Here is a 23,559-nt window from a genome sequence, read left to right as displayed (position 1 = left end):
CTGGTGTTGGAGAATGGCTTGATGTGGGAAAACCCCACACATCTGGTGTCATAAGTGAAGTGTGAAGAGTGGTGTGAGTATAGAAGGAAGAGCAGTTTGGTGGCTTTCTCTCCTATACACACACATACCTAAGGCCACATAGTCCAGCCAAACTCTGGTACCAATAAACTGAAACAGCCCAAAGAGAGGAAATTACTCCCTCAAGGTGGGGGCTCAGAGAGGATTATACAGGTTGAGGCTGAATGACACAACTCAACCTCCGATCCTGGGAGGCTGGGGGTGGGGAGCGGGAAACAGACCTACATACAGACAGGGCCATGGCAGAGGCAGGGACTCTGGCTGGTGGGACCAAGACCCTTAGACCCTTCCTTGAAGTCAAAAGGCCATTCCTGGCAGATGTAAACCACAGGGCACTGCCTGGAATTGAGACATACAGTAGGCAAGTGGACAGAATGGAAGGGACCTCATCTTGGAAGGCCTTAAAATCTTAGATAAAAAGTTTAGAGCAATTGGTTCTCCAGTCTTTGGACTCCGACTGGGACTTGCAAAAAAAAAAAAAAAAGTTTGGAAGTTTAAACATGATCAGGGGTGAATTATAGGGATGTGCAGGCTTGGGAGGCCAAGGAGGTGGGGCATTTGAGCTGACTTTCAAAGGATCCTGGGAGTTTTTGCTAGGCTAGAATAAGAAGGAAATTGAATGCCAGCAGGGTCAGTGACTGGTCTTAGAGACTGCCTGTCTTCTGCCTTCTGTCCAATCCCAGTGGACCTCTGAGCTCTGCCTCCCTGTGCCTTATTAAAAAGAAAGTATTACTACTGGAGGGTGAAGAAAAGGCCACACTGGTTATATGGTGCCAAGAAGTTTGGAAACACTGTTGTACCTGGAAACCTGGAAAATAGAAAGGAGGCCTCATGAAACTGTAACTAAATTTAAACGCAGTGTGAATGATGGGGACATTCTGTGTATAAAACTAAAACTAAAACTATATCTCATTTCCCATCTCCAAACAGCACAACTCTATGTACTAAATGTTCTCGGGGAAAATACTAAATTTAAAGTACTACCTGTAATGCATGGCTCAGGGTAAATATCTCCACACCTCAACATGATGTATGGGTGTGACTAGGGAGGGCTTTTAACAATACAAAAGGAGTATCATTGAAAATGGTGGAATAGAGAACTTAAAAAATACATTCCTCCATTAAAGCAACATTTATCCTGGCAAAAACTGTCATAATTTACTTTTTCTGAACTCTGGAATCTACTAATAACTTTTTTTAAAAAAACCAGGGGATTGCTTAATGAAGAAGCTGCTAATTTTTGGTAAGAGGTATGGTACTATAGCATTTTACCTTAACCCCAACCACCTCCCAATCCCAGTTCAGAAAGCAGCTGTGCAGATGGTAGCCTACATTCCTGGTGCAGCTTGCTTGTGCCAGAGAGTCCTATAACGTCCTTGTCTCAGTAAACTGTGGTATGTTTTGACCAGTCTGGCAGAAATCTAAGGGACTGACTCAGAGGCTTGCCTTTCTTTCATCATCTTGAACTTTTCAGGACCAGAGCAGCCTTCCCAGCAGTGTTTGCCAAAAGCATTTAAAAGCATATACCAACTGTAGCCACCTGGAGCAAAGCGAACAGATGGGGTCAGCAGCAGACACACCGGAGTGCCTAGGAAGAAAGAGGCTGGGGAAGGAGACAAGTGGGGGAATAAAGATATTGAAAAGCTCTTGCATATACCAGGAAATCTAGAAGGACAAGTGCATGACTAAGACTGGACACATGCTCAGAAAAGACCTAAGGAGACACTAAGCTTTTTCCTCTGGCTGGTCTTTAGACTGCATGCAGCAAGGATAAAGGCTAAGGCAGAGGCGGAGGTGGTCTGGCTAAGCATTGATGGAAGCCTCAACTCAGAGCCAATCTGCAAAGATGGGAAGAGTAGTTTTATTCTTTTCATTTCTGTTTTATTTCTTGGTTTAATGGCTACAGGCAGTTAAGAAAATATTGTTAAATCATTGGTGCTGACCACTAAGCTAAAGGAATAAAGACCAGTGACCACACCAACAAAGAATACAGCCTTTACAAAAATAGTTTAGAAAAGGCACTAAACAAACAACTATAACCCGTGACAACAAACCCAGATAAGGGAGGGAAATTGGATTTTTGGGGTTGCCACATTACAGTATTAAAAATGTCCAGTTTTCAACAAGATATATGAGATATGGAAAGAAACAAGAAAGTATGGTCCAATAAAAAGTAAAAGAAAAATTCACCGAGGAAATCCAGGTATTGGACTTACAAGACAAAGATGTTAAATCAACTGTCTTAAATATGCTTATAAAGCTAAAGGATATCTAGAAATGGTGGCTTGTGCCTATAATCCCAGTGCTTTGAGAGGCCAAGATGGGGGGATTGCTCGAGGCCGGGAGTTCAAGACCAGCCTGGCAACATAAGGAGATCCTGTTTCTACAAATAATAACAATAATAAATAAAATTAGCCAGGTATGGTGCCATATGCCTATAGTTCTAGCTACTTAAGAGGTTGAGCTGGGAGGATAACTTGAGCCCAGGAGTTCCAGGCTAAGCCACAGAGTGAGACCCTGTCTACAAAAAAAAAAAAAAAGAAAGTATCAACAAAGAGAAATTATAAATAGAAAATCTAGAGCTGAATGGTACAATGAGTGAAATCAAAATTCACTGGGGGGGGGGTTCAACAACAGATTTGAGCAGGCAGAAGAAAGAATCAAACTTGAAGACAGGTTAATTGAAGTTAACCAGCATGAGGGGCAGAAAGGAAAAAAATAAAGAAAAATGAACAGAGTCTTAAGGACCTGTGGTAAACCATCAAGTGTACCAACATTTGCGTAATATAAAAACCAGAAAAGAGAAAGAAAAAGACAAAAAGATTATTTGAAGATATAATGGCCTAAAACTTCCAAAATTTGATGGCAGACATGAATCTAACATCCAAGAAGCTCAATGAATGCCTGGCATTTGAACTCAAAGAGATTCACGCCAAGGCTGTCGAAGCTAAAGACAAAAAGAGAATCCTGAAACCTGCAAGAGTGAAGTGACTTGGCATGCATAAGGGATCCTCAGGAAGATTAGCAGCTGCTTTCTGTCAGAACCATGGAAGCCAGAACACAATGGAATGAGAGATTCAAAGTGTTAAAGGGGAAAAAACTGTCAATCAAGAATTCTATATCTGGCAAAACTATCCTTCAAAAATGTAGGAGAAATTAAGACATTTCTAGATAAGCAGAAGCCAAGGGAGGTTGTTGGTGGTATATCCGCTCTGTAAGAGATGCTGTGGAATCCTTCAGCCTGACATGGAAGGACACTAGACAGACCCTCAAAGCTATGTGAATAAATAAAGAAAACTGGTAAAAGTAACTATATAGGTAAATGTAAAATTCAGTATTATCGAATTTTTCACTTCTATGTGATTTTAAATGTAGATGCATGAAGCAATGATTATAAATCTATGTTCATGGGCACATCATATGTGGAGATAAAATCTGTGTCAATAACAACAGAAAGAGAGGGATGGAAATGTATAGGAGTAGGGTTTTTGTATACTATTAAAGCTAAGTCAATATCCATCAAACTAGTTTGATATAAATGTAAGATGTCAATTGTAAACCAATGGTAAACCCCCACTAGTTAAAAAATAGACAAAAAGAGAGAACAAACATGGGAATCAAAATGGTACACTACAAAAAATAACATAAACACAAAAGAAGACAATAATGAATTAGTAGAACAACAAAAGAGATATATAGAATACATAGCAAAATGGAAGCTGTAAGTCCTTCTATTTCAGTAACAACTTTATATGTTAATGTATTAAGCTCAAGAAAAAGGCAGAAATTGAAAAAAAGGAAAAAAGAGGCAGACATTGGCAGAATGATTTAAAAAGAAACTGCTGTGATCCAACAATACGCTGTCTACAAGAGGCTCAAAAGACAGAAATAGGGCCAGGTATGGTGGCTTATGTCTTTAATCCCAGAACTCTGGGAAGCTGAGGTAGAAGGATTGCTTGAGGCCAGGAGTTTGAGACCAGCCTGGGCAACATAGAAAGACCCCATCTCTACAGAAAAATAAAAACAAAAATTAGCTGGGCATGGTGCCATGCACCTGTAAGCCTAGCTACTCAGGATGCTGAGGTGAGAGGATTACTTGAGCCCAGGAGTTCGAGGTTACAGTGAATTATGATTGTGTCACTGCACTTCAGCCTAGGCAACACAGTTGAGACTTTGTCTTTAAAAAAAAAGACACAAATAGGTTGAAAGTGAGAAGATGGAAAACAACATTCCATGCAAAGAGTAACCAAGAAAAGAACCAAGGTGGTCATGAAAGACACAAAAGCCAGTATATATTGGTAGAATGGTAACTATATAAGAAGATATAACAACTATAAACATATATATGCACCTAAAACACAATCTCAAAAACACAGGAAGCAAAAAACAAACTGAATTGAATGGAGAAAAGATGTTCTACAATAATTGTTGGAGACTTCAAAAGCCCACATTTATTTATTTATTTATTTATTTATTTATTTATTTATTTATTTATTTATGTATCTGTCTATCTGTTTATTGAGATGGGGTCTCACTCTGGTGCCAGGGCTAGAGTGCAGTGGCATCATCATAGCTCACTGCAGCCTCTAGCTCCTGGGCTCAAACCGTCCTCCTGCCCCAGCCTCCCAAGTAGCTGGGACTACAGGCATGTGCCACCATGCCCAGCTAGTTTTTCTAATTTTTGTAGAGATGGGGTCTCACCATGTTGCTGAGGCTGGTCTAGAACTCTTGGCCTCAAGGGATCTTCATACTTTGGCCTCCCAAAGTGCTAGGATTATAAATATGAGCCACCATGCCCAGCCAAAAGCTCACTTTTAGATATGAATAGAACATCTAGACAGAGCATCAATTGGAAAATCAGAGGACTGGAAAACACAGTAACAGACATCTACAGACCACTCCACCCAACAACAGCAGCACATTCAAGTGCACATGAACACTCTGCAGGATAGACCATATGTTAGCCCAGAAAACAAGACTCAATATTTTAAAAGTTGAAATAATACAAATTATTTTCTCTGACAAAATGGAATAAAACTAGGTATTAATAATGGAAGGGAATCTAGAAACCTCACAAATATGTGGAAATTAAACAACACACTCAAGCAATCAATGGGCCAAAGATGACTTCACAAGGGAAATTAAAAATACTTTGAGCTGCATGAAAGGAAAACACAACATACCACAACTTATGAAATGCATCAGAGGAAATTTATGGGTATAAATGGCTACATTAAAAAAGAAGAAAGATCTCAAATCAATAACTAAACTTTGCTTCATCAGGAACTAGAAAAAGAAGAGCAAAGTAAATATAAAGCTAGCAGAAGGAAGGCAATGATAATGATTAGAGCATAAATAATGAAATAGAGAATAGAAACCTAATACAGAGAATCAATGAAACCAAAAAGATGTTTCTTTAAAACCATAAACAAAATTGATAGAACTTTAGTTAGACTAAGAAAAAAGTGAGAAAACTCAAATTACTAAAATCAAAATTGAAAGTGAGTACACGGCTACTGACCTTACAGAAATAAAACAGATTATACAAGAATTATATGCCAATAAATTAGGTAACCTAAATAAAATGGATAAATTCCTAGAGACACACAAATTACCCAAACTGACTCAGGAAGAAACAAAATCTGAAAGGACCTGTAACAAATAAAGAGATTTTAACAAATATTTGTAATTAAAAACAATATCAGCCAACAGTGAAAAGCCCTGAACCAGATGGTTTCAGTGGTGAATTCTAACAAACATTTAAATAAGAATTGACACCAATCCTATGCAATCTCTTTGAAAAAAGTAGATGGAACACTTTCCAACTCATTTATTGGGTTAGCATTCCCCTGATACCAAAAAGAAGACAAAGATACTACAGCAAGAGAAATCTACAGACCAATATTCATTATGAATAAAGATGCAAAAATCCTCAACAAAATACTAGCAGACTGAAGCCAGCAGCATATTAAAAGTATGTATAATAGGACCAAATGAGATTATCCCAGGAATGCAAGGTTGGTTCAACATATGAAAATCAATCGAGGTAATATACCACATTACTAAAATGAAGAAAAAAACTAAAAAAATCACCTCAGTTCATGTAGAGAAATCTTTTGGCATAGTCTAACAAACTTTAATGATAAAAAACATTCAACAACTTAGGAATAGAGGGAAACATCCCCAACCTGCTAAAAGGCATTTATGAAAAACCCACAGGTTGTAACATGACACTTAGTGGTGAAAGACTAGATCCTTTCCTCTCCAAAAGCAGCAAATATACAGAGACGTATTCTTTCACCACCCGAAGTTCTAGCCAGAGCAATTAGGCAATTGGGCAATAAAAAGAAGAAAAGGGCAGATATTGAGCTGTTAAAAAAAAAACATAATGAAAAGCATTCAAAAGAAGAAATAAAACAACTGTTTCTATTTGCAGATTACATAGTCATATATATAGTCCTCAATAATACACAAAAAACCTATTAGAGCTAATAAATGAATTCAACAAAATTGCAGGACATAAGATCAAAACACAGAAATCACTTATATCTCTATACACTAGCAATGACAATCTGAAAAGAAAACTAAGAAACCAATTCTACTTACAACTGTATCAAAAAGAATAAAATCCTTAGAATTAAAATTACCCAGGGAAGTACAAGATTTGTGCCATTAGAAACTACAAAACATTGCTGAATGAAATTAAAGAAGACCTAAATAGATGAAAGGACACCTCATGTTTCATGGGGAAATACTACCCAAAATGATGTCCAGGTCCAATGCAATCCCTATTAAAATCCCAATGACCTATGCAGGAGGCTGAGGGAGGGGATCGCTTGAGCCCAGGAGTCAAAGGCCACCCTGGGCAACACAGCAAGCCCCCCAGTGACCTTTTGTTGTTGTTGTTGTTGCAGAAACAGAAAACTGATCCTCAAGTTCATATGGAATACAAGGGGCCCTGCATAGCCAAAAATACTCTTGAAAATAAGAACAAAGTTGGAGGACTCATACTTTCCAATTTCCAATTTCATAACTTATTATAAAACCTTGTGATACTGACATAAGGATAGACATATATTATCAATGAAATACAATAGAATTGAGAGTCCAAAAATAAACCCATACATCTATAATCAATTGATTTTTGACAAGGGTGTCAAGCCCATCCAATGGGGAAAGAATATTCTCTTCAACAAATGGTGCTGGGACAACTGGGTTTCCACATGCAAAAGAACGAGGCTAGACCTCTGTCTCATATAATATACAAAAAATAACTCAAAAAGGATCAATGACGTAATAAACTTTTAAAACTATAAAACTCTTAGAAGAAAACATAGGGGAGAATTTTCATGAGCTTAGAATTGTCAATGGTTTCTTAGATATGACACCAAAAGAAAAAGCAACAAAAGAAAAAAACAGATAAAGCTTACTTCATCAAAATGAGAAACTTTTGTGCATCCAAGGACACTATCAAGAGTGAGAAGACAACCCACAGAATGGGAGAAAATATTTTCAAATTAGTATCTGATAAGGGTCTAGTATCCAGAATATATACAATGCAACAACAGAAAGACAAAGAATCCAATTTAAAAATTGGCAAATGACTTCCAAAGAAGATAAACAAATGACCCAGAAACATATGAAAAGATGCTCAGTGTCATTAGTTGTCATGGACTGAATTGTGTCCCCCCCACACACACTCACCCAATTTATGTGGTGAGGCCCTAACCCCCAATGTGACTGTATTTGGAGAGAGGGCCAGCCTTTAGGGAGGTAACTAAAGTTAAAGGAGATTATAGGGGTCGAGCCCTGATCTGATATGACTGGTGTCTTTACAAAAAAGAAGGGACACCAGAGGCCATGTGAGGACACAGCCAGAGGGCAACCATCTGTAAGCCAGGAAGAGAGGTCTCACCAGAAACCAACCTTGACAGCACCTTGATCTTGGACCCTAGAACTGTGAGAAAATAAATTTCTGTTGTTTAAGCCACCTACTCTGTAGTGTTTTATTATGGCAGTCTGAACAGACTAACACATCAGTCATTAGGAAAATGCACATCGAACCCACGAGATACCATTTCACACCCACTAGGATGGCTGTGATCAATAAAACAAAGTATCGAGTGTTGATGAAGATGTGGAGAAACTGGAACCCTCATACATTGTTGGTGGGAATGTAAAATGATATCACTACTATGGAAAATAGTTTGGTGGATCTTCAATAAGTTAAAGATAGAATACCATATGACTTCTACTCCAGCTATGGACCAAAAAGAATTGAAAACAGGTATTCAGACAAAACAAAAACTTGCACGTGAAAGTTCACAGAAGCACTATTCACAATAGCCAAAAGGTGGAAACACCTCAAATGTCCATCAGCTGATGACTAAATAAACAGAAGGTGCTGTATCAACACAAGGAAATATCCAGCCATGCAAAGGAATGAAGGACTGATACTGGCTGCCACATGGGTGAAGCTTGAATACATGATGCCAAGTGAAAGAAGCCAGACGCAAAGGCCCCGTGTTGCATGATTCCATTCACATGAAATACCAAGAATGGGCAAATCCATAGATACAGAAAACAGGTGAGTGTCTGCCAGGGTCTGGAGGAGGGACACCTGGAGAGTGACTACTTGGTGGTATGCATGGGATTTCCATTGGGGTGGTGAAAATGGTTTGGAATTAGGTAGAGATGACAACAGCAACATGTGGATGCACTAAATGCCACTGAATTGTACACTTTATAATGATTCACGTGGCAACTTTTATGCTGTATGCACTTTACCAAAATAAATAAAATAAAAAGAATGTTAAGATTGTGCACTGGGCACAATCTGCTAAACAGTCTCTTTGCTAGACAAAAATCTGTAGACCCTCTTCTGCTAGGCAGTAAGTCCTCTATGTTCCTAAGGGCCTGCCTCTTAGATCCTTTTGACTACATGTGAAAGCTTTTTAATCTTTAAAGGAATTGTCCATTGCACCTCAATTCTTGTTCCAAAGGGGAGAGGGCCTGTCTTCGAAATGTCTGCGGTGGTGGCTTTTGTATAATGGAGTAGATTACAGTTTTATAAATGGAGATCATAAACTTCTGAAAGGAATTTTGACAGCTTAGACTGAGAGGCATAGCATTACAAACTGGAAAGAGGAGGCCTTTGGACCCCAAGCTTCTAAGGGCCTACTCAGTGGCAGGGACCCTTTCTTGCAGGAGATGGACCAGTCAGAGGGCAGAGCCCAGAACTGCAGAGTCTTCTCCAGGGAGCAGGACTGGGCTCTAACCGAGGAACTTCAGTCTGGGTCAGGCTGGAGCTCAAGCTGCTATGAGCCAGTGATTGCCAGGCACCTCCTGTCTCTCCCTATAAGACTCGGTGTCTCCTGCAGCAGTCCTGTCTGTTCCCCTCTTACATTTTGGGTCTCTTTAATTCTCAGCTCTTCAAGATTTCAAGAGCCATTCTCAAGGAAATGTCTTGAGGAGCTTCTTCTGCACCAAGACCTAATTTACATGATGATACTCCGAAGCTCGGGCGCTGATAGCCAAGCCTGGGGCCGTAATGGGATGAGAATTTTCACTGCCTCGGGAGAGGGTGTGTATATCTTGCATGTGGAAAGAATGTAAATAATTTGTGGCCATAAAGTGGCGTGGCAGATTAAAAATGGCCACAGATTTTTTCATGTCTCCCACTGAGAGGTGGGCAGTCTATGATTCTGCCCCTTAGCACGGGCAGTGTGTGTCTGCTTTGACCAATAGAATAAATGGACCAATAGAATAAACCGTGCCAGTTTCCAGTCATGAGGCCTCAAGAAACAGTTTCCCTTTCTTAACTCTTGGACCACTCTAGGATCCCGGACCTATCTTGTGTAAAGTCCAACTACTCTGAGACCACCTTGCCATAGAGGACACACACACGTGTTCTGATTGACAGTCCCCACTGAGCCCAGCCTACCAGTAAGACCCAGCAAAGGGCCTGATGTATGAGTGAAGCCTCCAGAGCTGCCTGTAAGCCTGTCACTGTCCCCGAATGTCCTTAGTCAGTATCATGTGGCATAAGTGCTCACGCAGCTGAGCACTGACCAAATTCCTAATCCCCAAATTTGGGAAATAGAACGGTTATTGTTCTAAGCCACTAGCACAGACACTTATTAGCACAGATGGTAGAGAGCACGGATTTAGGAATCTCACACACCTGGGTTTGAATCGAGACTCTTTGATATTGGGTGTTAACCTTTCAGAGCCTCATTTTCCTCCTCTGTAAAGTAACAATGAAACCTACCTCCTTAGCTCAGTGTTTTGACAACTGTTTGGTGTTAGGAAAACTCCTTTAGGCTGGGCGAGGTGGCTCATGCCTGTAATCCTGGCACTCTGGGAGGCTGAGGCAGGAGGATCGCTTGAGCTCAGGAGTTCGAGACCAGCCTGAGCAAGAGCAAGACCCTGTCTCTACTAAAAAAGTAGAAAAATTAGCCAGGTGTCATGGCACGCCTGTAGTCCCAGCTACCTGGGAGGCTGAGGCAGGAGGATTGCTTGAGCCCAGGCATTTGAGGCTGCAGTGAGCTATAATGACGCCACTGCACTCTACCCAGGGTGACGGAGTGAAGCTCTGTCTCAAAAAAAATAAAAATAAAAATAAAACATAAAAAACAAAAGGAAAACTCCTTTAGATTCCTCTTTAGGAATTTAAAAAGTCATCTTATCATCACTGTATATTAAATAATAAGGAAATGATTTAAAATTTATTTTATTTAAGATCACTGTACTAAAGACTATCTTAATGAGATCATCTTTTAATCATTCTTTAATGACTGAAATATGCAAGTACAAATTTTGACATCTTTTCCATTTAGGTGACAGAAAACAAGTCTTGTTTATTGATAAATGAATGTTCAAAAGGGTTAGGGTAATGCAACCAGGGGTTACGTACGGCAGCCCTTGGTGGAGAGAAGGGTAGTCGTTCCCGGCCAGTCGTTCCTGGCATGCCACATCTGGTTTTGCTCAGCTCACCTCGTACTCTAATTGAGGGTCAGGGCATTATTCAAGAGAAGTTCTTTTCCGGGCCTTTGACATCTGCAGGAAGAAGAGACCATTTCAAACTGGAAGTGAAGAAGTAGGTTGTGCCATTGTCCTGCTGTCCCTGGCTGCGCAGCCACTTCACAACTACAGTTTATATTCTAAAAAAAAGTCTCATGCACTTTGGCAGATATTCCTCTATCTCTGCTCCAAAATGGATGATGGACAGGCCCCTACAGTCTTTGTCACCAGTAGGAACGAAAATCCCAGTCACTGAATCCCTCTCAATATATATGTTTGTGCTTCTGTTCAGCAGGGCTCATAATTCTTTCTTCATGGGGTGCTTGTGAGGATTCAGTTATCGAATGTAGAAGGGCCATCCCGGAGCAGGGTTAACTGAAGCTGTAAGTTCTACCTTCCTGCCTTTGTGCCTTGAACCCACAGGCCTGGGCAGAACTGAGCGGCCTTGGTGTGAGCACCTGTTCACATCCAGTGGCAGCCCATTCCTTCCAGGAAAGAGTCATTCAGGTCATTTTGGGGAGGTCTATAATTATGTTTATTAGCAATGTTTCTTATTGATAGATCTGTTTTTCCTGTTATTTTTGCAGAAAGACAGCTTAGCTCCCTTAGTACTGGTTTATCTTATGGTATATGGCAACCAAGGTATTTGGTTGTATGGGATTGAATGGAACTTCTTTTAAAACTGTATATAAAATGCTTTATATTGCTTCTTACTTGGGACAATACATTTTTCCAGCCCTTATAAATAACTCTCACTTTTTAAAAAAACTACACTTTTGGCCTTATTTTGATTTTCTTTTGGTATGTAAAATAATAATTTATACACATGATATGAAAACTCATTGTTATATTGACAACTCAATAATAAAAAGACAAATAACCCAATTAAAAATGGGCAAAGGATCTGAATAGACTTCTCCAAAGATACACAAATGGCCAAGAAGCACATGAAAAACTCCTCACCTTCATTAGTCATCAAGGAAATGCATTTCGAAACCACAGTAAGGTACCATTTCAGGCCGGGTGCGGTGGCTCACGCCTGTAATCCTAGCACTCTGGGAGGCTGAGGTGGGCGGATTGTTTGAACTCAGAAGTTTGAGACCAGCCTGAGCAAGAGTGAGACCCTGTCTCTACTAAAAATAGAAAAGAAATTATACGGACAGCTAAAAATATATATATATACATATATATATATACAGAAAAAATTAGCCGGGCATGGTGGTACATGCCTGTAGTCCCAGCTACTCGGGAGGCTGAGGCAGGAGGATTGCTCGAGCCCAGGAGTCTGAGGTTGCTGTGAGCTAGTCTGATGCAACGGCACTCTAGCCCGGGCAACAGAGTGAGACTCTGTCTCAGAAAAAAAAAAAAAAAAAAACCACAATAAGGTACCATTTCATACCCATAAAAAAGACAGACAGTGACAAGCAAGGATGTGGAGAACTGGAACTGTCATACGCTGCTGGTGGGAATGTAAAATTGTGCAACCACTTTGGAAAATAGTCTGGTGGTTCTGCAGAAAGCTAAACATAGAGCGACCATAAGACCCACTGGTTCCGCATTAGGTATATATATATACTCAAGAGAATGAAAACATATACAAATGTTCATAGCAGCATTATTCACAACAGCCAGAAAGTGGAGGCAACTCCAATATCCACCACTGATGAAAGGAAAAATAAATTATAGTATTACACAATGGAATATTATTTGGTAATAAAATGATACATACTAACAACATGGATGAACCTTGAAAATATCATGCTAAGTAAAAGAAGCCAGGCACAAAGGACCACATATTGTATAATTTCATTTACACAAAATACTCACAATAGACAAATCTATTAAGCAGAAAGTAGACTAATGGTTGCCTGGACTGTGGAAGACTGGGGACATGATGGTTAATTTTAATGTCAACTTGACTGAACCACAAGCTTCCCAAATATTTGGTCAAACATTATTCTTGGTGTTTGGGGCAGAGATTAACATTTAAATCAGTAAACTGAGTAAAGCAGATTGCCCTCCCTACTGTGGGTGGGCCTCATCTAATCAGTTGAAGGCCTGGATAGGACAAAAAGCCTAACCCTCCCTTGAGTAAGAGAGAATTCTTCTGCCTTTGGACTTGAACTGAAATCTTGGTTCTTTCCTGGGTCTTGAGCCTACTGGCCTTTAGATGAAAATTACACCACTGGCTCTTCAAGTTCTCAGTCCTTCAGACTTTGATTAGAATTAAATCATCAGTTCTGCTTGGTCTCCAGCTTGCTGACTGACTTTGCAGATCCTGGGATTCACCTATTTCCACAATTGCATGAGCCAATATATAATAATATATATTTTATTGGCTCTATTTCTCTGGAGAACTCTATTACAAGGGAATTGGGAGGTAACAGCTAAGGAGTTTCTTTGTGGGGTGATGAAAGTATTCTACAATTGATTTTGGTGATGCTTACACAGTTCTGCGAATATATTAAAAGCCACCGAATTATATGGTATATGAATTATGTGTCAATATAACAGCTATTTTTGTATGGTATGTGAATTTTATCTAAACATTAGCTATTTTTGTACAGTATGTGAGTTTTATCTGTATACATCTCATTATAACATAGCTTTTTTAAAAAGAACTTGTGCTTTTAAGGCTTTTGATACTAATATTGTATACACTTTGTTAAATAAAGACTAAAGACTTACAGGACAGATTTCTTTCAGTGTTCCCATTAATGGTTTTGTATACAAACTTGCTATGATGGAACTGTACACTATAATTTATTGTAAAGATCTTGATAATATGTTTCCTTTTGTTACTGTATTCAGTTTGTGCTAAATTTCTACCATGTGATATTTATTGTTCCAAATCACCATATAAATTCTATGTTAAAATACACAGTACTTTTTAAAAATTGTGGGCATTTTTATCTTCCCCAACCAGCCTTCACCACTGAGACACATCTCTGTGTCCAGGACCCCCCCAGACCACCCCTCTCTAGCATCTGCTTCTCACCTTGGGGCTCAGTTTCCCCATGTTCTTGTTCACATCTGAACTTCTAATCTAGAACGTCACTATTGGTCCTCTTTGCGAGTGAAGCGTGGTGGGGACAGCAGTTAGGGTTATTAGGGTCACCATAAAATCCCTGGCCGCACGCCCTGGGCGAGGCTTCGAGGGGGCGGAGGCAGAGGCTCTAGAAGGAGCCAGGGTCCCCACCCACCCGGAGATTTTCTGCCCGCTTCTCCTGCTTGGGTTCACGAGCTCAGGTCATCTCTGGGCCCCGGCCTCTTGCAGGCATCTTCCCCCGGAGACAGCGCAGCGGATTTGGGACAGTTCTTATTTTTTCCAGCTGGCGAGGTGGTCCTGGGCAAGTCGTTGTTCGCGGTCCCCAGCATGTCCCTGTAAAATGTAGTACATGTCCTGGCCCTACACAGGGCAGAGGATGTGGGCCAGTGGAGAATGGAGCTGCAGGGGAAGGACGGTCGCCTTGGGGAAAGCAGTAAGATGGCGCCCGACACGACGGGACAGGCGCCCCCGGGACGCGCGCGGAGCCCCAGCCAGGGTCGCCCGGGCGGGGACGGAGCGGCCTCCGAGAGCGGACGCGGGGCAGGGTCCGGCCGCTTGGGGGCGCCGCGGCGCCGGCTCCTCCTGCCCTGCGCCTCCTTCCCGACGCCGCGCCGGGCTGGGGAGGGGCGCGCCCCTGTCCTGCGTCGCAGTCCCGCTCCAGGGTCCCAGGCCCCGCCTCTGAGTGCGGCCTAGGCTTCCCGCCCGCCAACTCCCCGCGTCCGTGTCGCCCCGGGTCCAGGTAGCGCGGAGGGGTGGTGGCCTCGGGGAGCCCACGTGCTGTGTGAGAGGGGTGGACGGCGCCTCCAGCTCAGGGACAAACGGCCTCAGGGGAGGCCACTGTCCAGCTGGACAGCTCTAGAGCTCTGGAACAAATTTAGTCTGAAACTCATGGAAGCTCTAGACACAGTCATCAAAGAAGCGGAACTGGGGATACAGGAACTGAGAACGAGGAACTAGGTCCTAGAACAGGAGCGTCTAAAGATAGCACAGGCGCAGAGAGGCTCTTTTTGACCTCATGGTAAGAAACATCAGAGCCTCAAACTAAGACATAGAGGGACGCCACACCCCCAAAGGTGTGGAAAATGCAGCTTTTTCCCTTAAACAACCCTGGATTTGTTAATGGTTCTCTTGAGAGATATGGGGCCTAAATCCTGAGCAGAATGTCTTGAAGTGTTTTGGGATCCTACAGTCAATGCTACTTTATTCCTAGGAACACTTCCCTATAAGAAAAGAACATATCAATTGACTGAAAAACAGATTTAAACATGTTCAAAAACATCTCCGGCAAGGTACAAGAATCCTTACAGTATTGTCAAAATGTGAATGGAAGCCCAAAGCAGAAGATCTCTTGGGGGTGGGGTGGGAGCTGGGGAGAACTAAAGCCTCTTCAGAGGAATTTATTCCATATAAAAAAGAACAGAGCAGACAGAATAAAAACCATTAAAGGAGGTGAAATTGCACAATGAGAGAATTCAAGAATAGATTGGTTGTGAAGATTAAATGAAATAATGTATATAAAATACAATGCAAGGGACATACTAGGTCCTCAGTAAAAAGTAATTGATAAAATAACAAAGATCTGAGTTCCCAGACCACTCAGAGTATGTTTGTGAATCATTTTTTGGTGAAGATTCTCCAATTTACACATCCACAAAGTATCACACGTTCACACAATCTGGCTGTTCTGGGCATGTAATTAGAGTGTTGGTTGGACTCTGTATGGCCTAATCAGAGAGCAACAATATGTATTACAGAGAGGAGAAATGAGAAAGGGAAAACGAAAACCAACAAGACAAGAAAATAATTTAGAAAAGGAGGCCCACAAACACCATGTTTGTCTTCTGGCTTATGTGACTCCACTGTATTAACAGCAAACTTAGTTACTACTCATGCTTGGTGAGAAGCTAGAATTAGGTTAAATTATATACCTTACCCCTATAGCACTGGTCAGCTCTGTACCCCCTGAAGTCTTAAAATCTGACATGTCTGTGGCTGTGGTTTGAATGTGTCCCCCAGATTTCATGTTTTGAAACTTAATCCTCAAATTCATATGTTGATTGGAAGGGGGCCTTTAGGAGATGATGAGGATAAGTCATGAGGGGGGATCCTCTTTATAAGGAGAGGAAGCGAGATCTGAGATGATCCCACCATGTGATGCCTTCCACCATGTCATGACACAGCAAGAAGGCCCTCACCAGACGCTGGTGCCAGGCTCATTGACGTCCCAGCTTCTGGAACCGTGAGCTAAAGAAACTTCTTTTCTTTATAAATTACCCAGTCTCAGATATGCTATTAGGCAGCAGAAAACAGACTAAGACATTTGTAAAAGCCTAGTAGTCACACTAAATGTTAAGAAACCACAGTCATTCTCTCTGGAACCCATTTCCACACCTTCATTTCCTTAATCCTTACAACACCCCTTTGACATAGGTTTTATTGGGTTTTTTGGTTTTTTGTTTTTGTTTTTTTTCTGAGACAGATTCTCACTCTGTCACCCTGGCTAGAGTGCAGTAGCATCGTCATAGCTTAATGCAACCGCCTGGGCTCAAGCCATCCTCCTGCCTCAGTCTCCTGAATAGCTGGGACTATAGGTGTGCGTCACCATGCCCAGCTATTTTTTCTATTTTTTGTGGAGACAGAGTCTCCTTCTTGCTCAGGCTGGTCTCCAACTCCTGGCCTCAAGTGACCCTTCCACCATGGCCTCCCAGAGTGCTAGGATTACAGGCATGAGCCACCGCGCCCGGCCTGAGATAGGTTATACTGCAAACATTTTAGAGTTGAGGAAACTATGGCAAAGAAAAGTTGGATGACCTGTCCAAAGTCACAAAACTAGTAGGTAACAAGGATAGGACTCCAACCCCTGTTCTCCTGACACCCAGCCACTCTGGCATACCTGCTACCTCTCTCGTGGTAGAGTGCATCTGCCCGTAGATCTTCCTTACCTATATTGCTGAAGACAGTTTAAGCCCATAATTAAATTCTGATTAACAATAAGGACAAGGCTCCCCCCTTTACTGTTGACATCATACACCAGATTGGAAGACAGTTGTTTTGGCCCAGAAAAACTCAGCATCATACTCATCTTGCTGCTGACGGAATTACAGAGCTGTCTGCCATTGAGCCTCTCTGTACACAGCCCCCTCGCCACGCCATGCTCACCATCTGCGCTGTGTGAGCATTAGGAAGCAAGCATGGCCCCTGGGTTCAGCAAAGTACGAGTCCAGATCTCTAGGCGGAAAAACATCTCCAGAGACATATTCAGCCAACATTGTCACAGGGGGTAAAGATAAACTGAAAAGATCACATTTACTGACACAGGGACTGGCTGGACAGGACCCTTGTCCTTTGACAGCTGCACCCACAGCTGTTACCCCAACAGACATAGAACTTTCCACTTCCAATATTCCATTTCTCCACTGTAGCGAGCATCCAAACTGTTCCAGTCTCCTTGGACCACTGAACACATGTGGCAGTCTTCTCAGCAGATAGACGGTTGAAAGACTTTCAGGCCCAACTATGTAGCCAAATTTATGTGGGTTTAACCTGAACCACATCCTCAGAAAAACAGGTTGCAGAAGCCTTAGAAGAGAGAAGGACAGAGAGGGACAATGGAACAACTGTCTCCATTTATTAATCCTTTTGGATTTTCCCATTTTAAGAAAGGGTTTCCTACCTATTTGAGGGTTTTGAGGCACAATGCATGAAATGAATGAAAACCTGGCATCAAAATCATCACGAAAATCTAAATGCCTAAAGTTCACAAACTTCCTAAATCTGCATTTTTTAATCCTATGTATAGCAGCCAGACTCTACCTGGACCTCCCTGTCACAGCCTTCTGAGTGGCTTTTTCCCCCCAATAACCTGTAACCAGCTTGGCGGAGACCTGCCCTCTGCCAAGGCCTCCAGATGAAGCAGTGACTCCCAGGGAGCGTTTCTGACGGAAATCTTGAACATTCCGCCAGTTTCAGCAGTATTTTTCCTTCTGAAGAGTGGAGTAATTAGTGGTGTTGAGACTTAGAAGAAAGGTTTTCTGTCACAGTGTGAAACAGGAGTTCCTTTTATTTCCTTTGGGCTAAATATCAGTCAGAAAGGAGTTTAGCGGGGACAGTGGGAGACACTGCTCCAGAGACTTTGCTCCCAGGAATCTGGAGTTCTCTGTCGGTTCAGCTCACTCATAGTTGAGATTCGTGCCTGAAGCAGGACATCAGGGAACAGGTAAAAAACACAGAGGTGAGAACCCTGCCATGAGCTGTATGTTGCACACTGTGGCAGACCCCACTGTGCCTCCCTCAGATCCTCCTCCAAGGGAGAACTTGCTGTCCAGCCACAGCAGGGCAGTTAGTGGTCAGCCTCCAGTCCAGCTACCCTTTGCCTGCCTCAGCTTTCAGGCCAACATCGCATCCTTCCAGAGTGGCCCTGGCCCGAGACTGAGCAGGGTGGTGGCACGAGGTGAGCCATTTCCATGGGACATGGTATTCCTCTAATGGAGCTCCCCACCAGCTGCAGAGACTGGGCCAGGACTGCATCCCAGCCTGCTGCCCACTTAGCCACCGCCCATGTCCCCTCACATGAGTTACTCCCCAAATATACTCACTGTCTCAGCAGATGCTTCCAAAGAACTCAGCCTGCAGTAGTATGGCTGTCCCCACACCCTCACCCACTCCACGTGGCTGCGTGCTTTGTTTCCTCGCAAGGTTCAGCTTTCAGGTCTCTGGTTGGAATTTGTCAGATAAGGAATGTGTCAATCTGAAAGATACATGGCACCTTCCATGGGCTTTGGGGAGTTGGAACGTTTTTAGAAAGTAAGAGCTGAGTAAAGACTTTTTCTTGACGAACAAATACAGCAATTACCTAGGTATGAGATGATACTAAACTAAGCAAAGACTGAGAAGCCAAACTGTGCGTGTTTCCGTCCCTGGTGGGGCAGCCCACGCATGGTGATTCCAGGCTGTGATCCTGCATCCCTCCGCCGCCTCCGACTTCTCGCCACCGCAGCCCTTTTTCCCAGGAGCCCTGCACATTTGCTCATGCAGGCAAGCAAGCGCCAAGGTCAGCTCCCCTGCCTCACTGCCCTGGAAGTCTAGACTGAACTTGTACAACGAACAGTCAAATGGCCGGGGCTTTCAATATTACACACAAGGTTTTGATGAGACAATCTTGGAGGGTTCATCTTTGCCTTCATCCTTAACTGTTCCTTTAGTACATATTCTCTAGAAGAGGAAATGTTTTGACAAAAGCACTCAGAAAACATTTGTCACATTACAATTCAAAAAGCAAGGACCAATTTACACATGCTTTTCTGGTCTTGCATGAGAATATCTATCTGTTTCCCCATACCCTTGCCATTATTGGTAACTATCATCTTAGTTTGTATTTAATTGGACATTGGCTATTTTTAATTTAGAAAATTTCTATAATCTACAGAAGTTTGTTTTTTTTCTTTTTAGTAAGGTTTAATGTTTCCATACACAAATTCTAAAATAAGGAAGCGCAATTTCTGAGCAGCAGCAGAACTGCAGCAAGGCCTGGAGGAAAGGAAGGTGCCTGAGGCCCTCTCCCAGTTGCAGAATTCAAGGGGTAGTCAAAACTCAGCAATCAAGACAAATTAAAAATAAAACAATATTTGTAAAAATAGAAATTAAAGCAAAAGTCCCTAATAAGCTAAGTATCAAAATTTTAAATAAGACAGGACTCCATCCTGCACCAACTACATGCCTGCCTCACTCCCCTCTAAGCAGGATCCTAGTCTTCAAAGGGACCCCTTAGCCGCATTTTGCAAGCCATTTGATCTAAGCCCTTCATTTGCTCACAGTGCCATACTGTAGTTTAATGACATACCCACATCATAGAACACAAGATAGTTTTTGGTTCCCCATCCCAGGAGACTTGGGGCCAGGACATCACAGGTGTATCCACAAATGAGAGCAGGTTCTGAAAAGAGTGGCACTGGTCTTTCCTGGGGTGTGGGCATGCCTTCCAGTACATTCTGGACTCTTGAGTTCTGTGGGAGAGGCACTGGCTCTTCCTCACAGTGACTTCCCTTGTGTGGCTGATGCTGGAGGGCTTTGAAAGGGAGAAGGGAGGACGTCTAAGAGTCATCAGCCTGAACGTGAAGCCAGCACACTGCCCAAGCTCCCTGAATCCTTCCCCCCCACTGGGGCCCCATTCACCCTGGGCCGTCTAAGGCTGTCAGGAGGTGACATTAGTAATCATACCTTGGGCTGGGCTGACTCTTTACTCCTGAGGACAGAGACAGAGCCTTCTGGTCCTTGCTTTTCTGACCACTTAGGGACAGCCACCTCAGGACCCACAGTTATTAATAATCCCAAATTCTTGCAATTCTCACAACTGGCCACAAACCCAAAAATTGCCAAGACACCTCCTTTCCTGCTTCATCTGTCAGAGGCAGTTTGGGGAGCCCTGGGAAGCTCTGGCATCTAGTGGCCATCACATCTCCACCCACAAGCTTCACCGGGAGTGCCAAACACAGTGTCTCTAAAGACTGGGGCCCATTCTAGATCTTTCCTTTTCTAAAAGGCATCAGACCCTGTGAGTGTGTCATTTATTGAATTAAGACCGAGCCTCCATGTTCTTAAACAGACCGGGACAGTTTATTTTTCTTACACAGTGGTTTATTAACTTAAGGGTTTACTCATTTAATAGTTTTTTTTTACTTAATAGGATGAAAAAAGTACTGTGCAAAGTAGGGACTTAAGACTCCCACAAAGTGAACAATGAACCTTTAAAACATTAACTCAAGGACACGGGCAATGTAACAAGTGAAAAAATTAATAAAATGTTATATACAACATAATTCCTTCTCAAAAATGACCCTGAAATTACTGCAAGGGGGCTGTGAATGCTCTCTTTCTTGGCCTGGATGCCAGATGCACCCATACCTTTCTGTATCGTACAGTTTGTCAATGGAAAATTCAAAAATACACTTGGGATATATATGCAGCCAGTAAAAATCTGGAAGGATTCATCCCCGCGTCAAAATGCAAGCAGTGATTATCTCTGGAGGGTGGGATTGTCAATGATTCTACTTTTCTTCCATGTACTGTTTTTGACTTTCCTCAAAGAAATGTTTACTTTTATCGTTGAAAAAATTAAATGGCTTCAAGTTTGCGAATCGAGCCGTCGCGGGCTGTGGGCGCCGCCCTCCCGCGTCCGGCGTCCCGTTCGTTCCCGGAGGGGAGCAGGGTCCCCGCGTCGCGGTGTCCGCACGTCCCCGTCCCCGCCCCCGCCCACAGGGGCCGCCGCCATTTTTCGAGGAGGGGCTGGGGACGCGCGAGTCGCCACCGCGAATGGACCCGCCGCCTGCGGCCGGGCCCCAGCGTCCCCCCGCCCGCATGTCCCCCGCTCCCTCTCAAAGTCCCTCAGCCCAGGGGTCTCCGCGTCCCCAGGGCAGCCCCTGGTCCTCCCGGGCGTCCCCTCGCCCAGTCACACCGCGACACAGAGGAGGCGGAGCCCGGGTTTCTGCCGCCGGGCGCCGGCTCTGCAGTTCAGGCTGGGATGCCCCAGAGGCGTCCGCTTCCCAACACCCAAAAAGCGAGACTTTCGAGCTCCTTCCCCTTTGAAATTTGCGCTGGAGCCCGGGAGCGAGAGCGTCTTCCATCCCCGCTTCCCGAACCGGGAGATCGTGCCGGCACAGTGAGGTCTTTAACAAGTCAGCGTCTCCGACTTGCAGTGACCTCGTGGCGCAATGGTAGCGCGTCTGACTCCAGATCAGAAGGTTGCGTGTTCAAGTCACGTCGGGGTCAAAGTCGGTTTCTTTTTCCCCCTCAATTTAGGGGAATTTCGGATTAGGTGGAATTAAAGTCAAAAATGAGAAATTAGGCTTCGTGCAAGCTCTGCTGTCCTTCTAAAGCGATGGAAAGCTCAGCTCCTTTTTCCCCTCCATGGGAGTATACACATGCAATTGCCGCAGAGAGGTCTTTCCAGTGAACTAGGGCAGGCGCCGTCAAGCCTCAGGGTGACGCGAGGGACTCGGCACCGACTCCGCGCCCCGCCCACCCTAACGCACGACTCCGCAAGGCCATGTCCGCTTCTTCCCTCCCCCCGACTCACCCGGCCCTCCCCTGGAGGGGGTCTCTGTAGCCCCAGAAGCGGGCTCTCCACCCTGAGGAGGACCGGTGTCTTTTGTATGTGTGTCTCCCCGCTGCCTGCCTGCAGCTTCTCTTTTCTCTCTGCCACACTTGAAGGGACTTCAGTGATGGTCTCTCTGGTGGTCGTTTCTGTCACACTTGAATTGTTAACCCACTTTCAGAAGGCCTATGAATTCAGCCACAGCTATGAGGCCTGGATATCCACTTCAGTGTTGTTTGTTAATAGTTGTTTTTGTTTTTTTAAAAAAATCTCTACTTGTCCATCAGTAGAAGGATGTATACAAAAACAGCAAATTGCATAAAAATTTTACACACAAAACTATACTATACGTTAATAAATAGCGTACTTAATATGGATCCATATTACAATGTAGATAACAATTATAGATACCAACTCTAGGGTAGTAGTTACCTGTGAGGAATGAAGAAGAAGATGGGATGGAGATGGATTCTTACTTTCTTTCTTTGTATTAAACATGGCCGAAATGTTAATGTTAAATCTGCTTAAAGGGTTCATGGTATTTAATATTATGAAACATGGGTTTCAGGTCTGAATTCACTGCATCTGCATGGTCCAAAACCCCCAGGCAAAGAAATGACAGTTTTTGAGGTTAATAGGCCTCACAGCTCACTGACAGAAGTTGAGGTAAATTCTCTCTGAAAGAAATACACCCTCACAACAGGCCTTTTAGTTTCCCCACATATAAAGTCGCAGTCAAGGGTCGGGCGTGGTGGTGCATGCCTGTAGTCCCAGCTACTGGGGAGGCTGAGGCAGGAGGATCGCTTAAGCCCAGGAGTTCAAGGTTGCTGTGCACTAGGCAGATGCCACGGCACTCTAGCCTGCGCAACAGAGTGAGACTCTGTCTTAAAAATAAATAAATAAATAAAGTTGTAGTCAAAATTTACTCAAAATAAATTTTAAAAGAAAATAAAGAAGTTTTGTGAGTAAGAAACAGCAAAAATAGTAGACAGTGGATTCAGACCCATAGTCTCCAGATGAGGAGATTATCAGATACAGAATGCACTGTGGATATGTTTAATGTATATTGTTTAAAGAGGGGACCAAAAAACTGACCACAGAATAAGAGATAATAAAAATGACCAAGTATATTTTAAATAACTAAAATATTCTAGCAATGAAAGGTTTAATATTTGAAATAAGAAACATAATTGATATGTTAACCAGTAGATTAGATAGCTGAAAAAATGAATTAATAAAATGGAATATTGTGGTGGTTCACAATATGTTCACAAATTCTTTGGCACTTCCTTTGAAAGGTGGAGCCTAATTCTCTTTGTCC

The 23,559-nt window shown here is 42.9% G+C and overlaps 1 non-coding gene across 1 annotated transcript; it reads left to right on the top strand.

Moving 5' to 3' along the window:
• The first annotated feature begins 21,841 nt into the window (after positions 1–21,841).
• Positions 21,842–21,913, top strand: TRNAW-CCA. Its single transcript has one exon. It is a non-coding gene; the product is annotated as a tRNA-Trp (tRNA).
• Positions 21,914–23,559: the final 1,646 nt, after the last annotated feature.

Source organism: Lemur catta, chromosome 15 (genome assembly GCF_020740605.2).
Source record: "Lemur catta isolate mLemCat1 chromosome 15, mLemCat1.pri, whole genome shotgun sequence".
NCBI lineage: Eukaryota > Metazoa > Chordata > Mammalia > Primates > Lemuridae > Lemur > Lemur catta.
The sequence above is the reverse complement of the archived record's forward strand: the minus strand, read 5'-3'. Positions and strand labels throughout refer to the sequence as shown.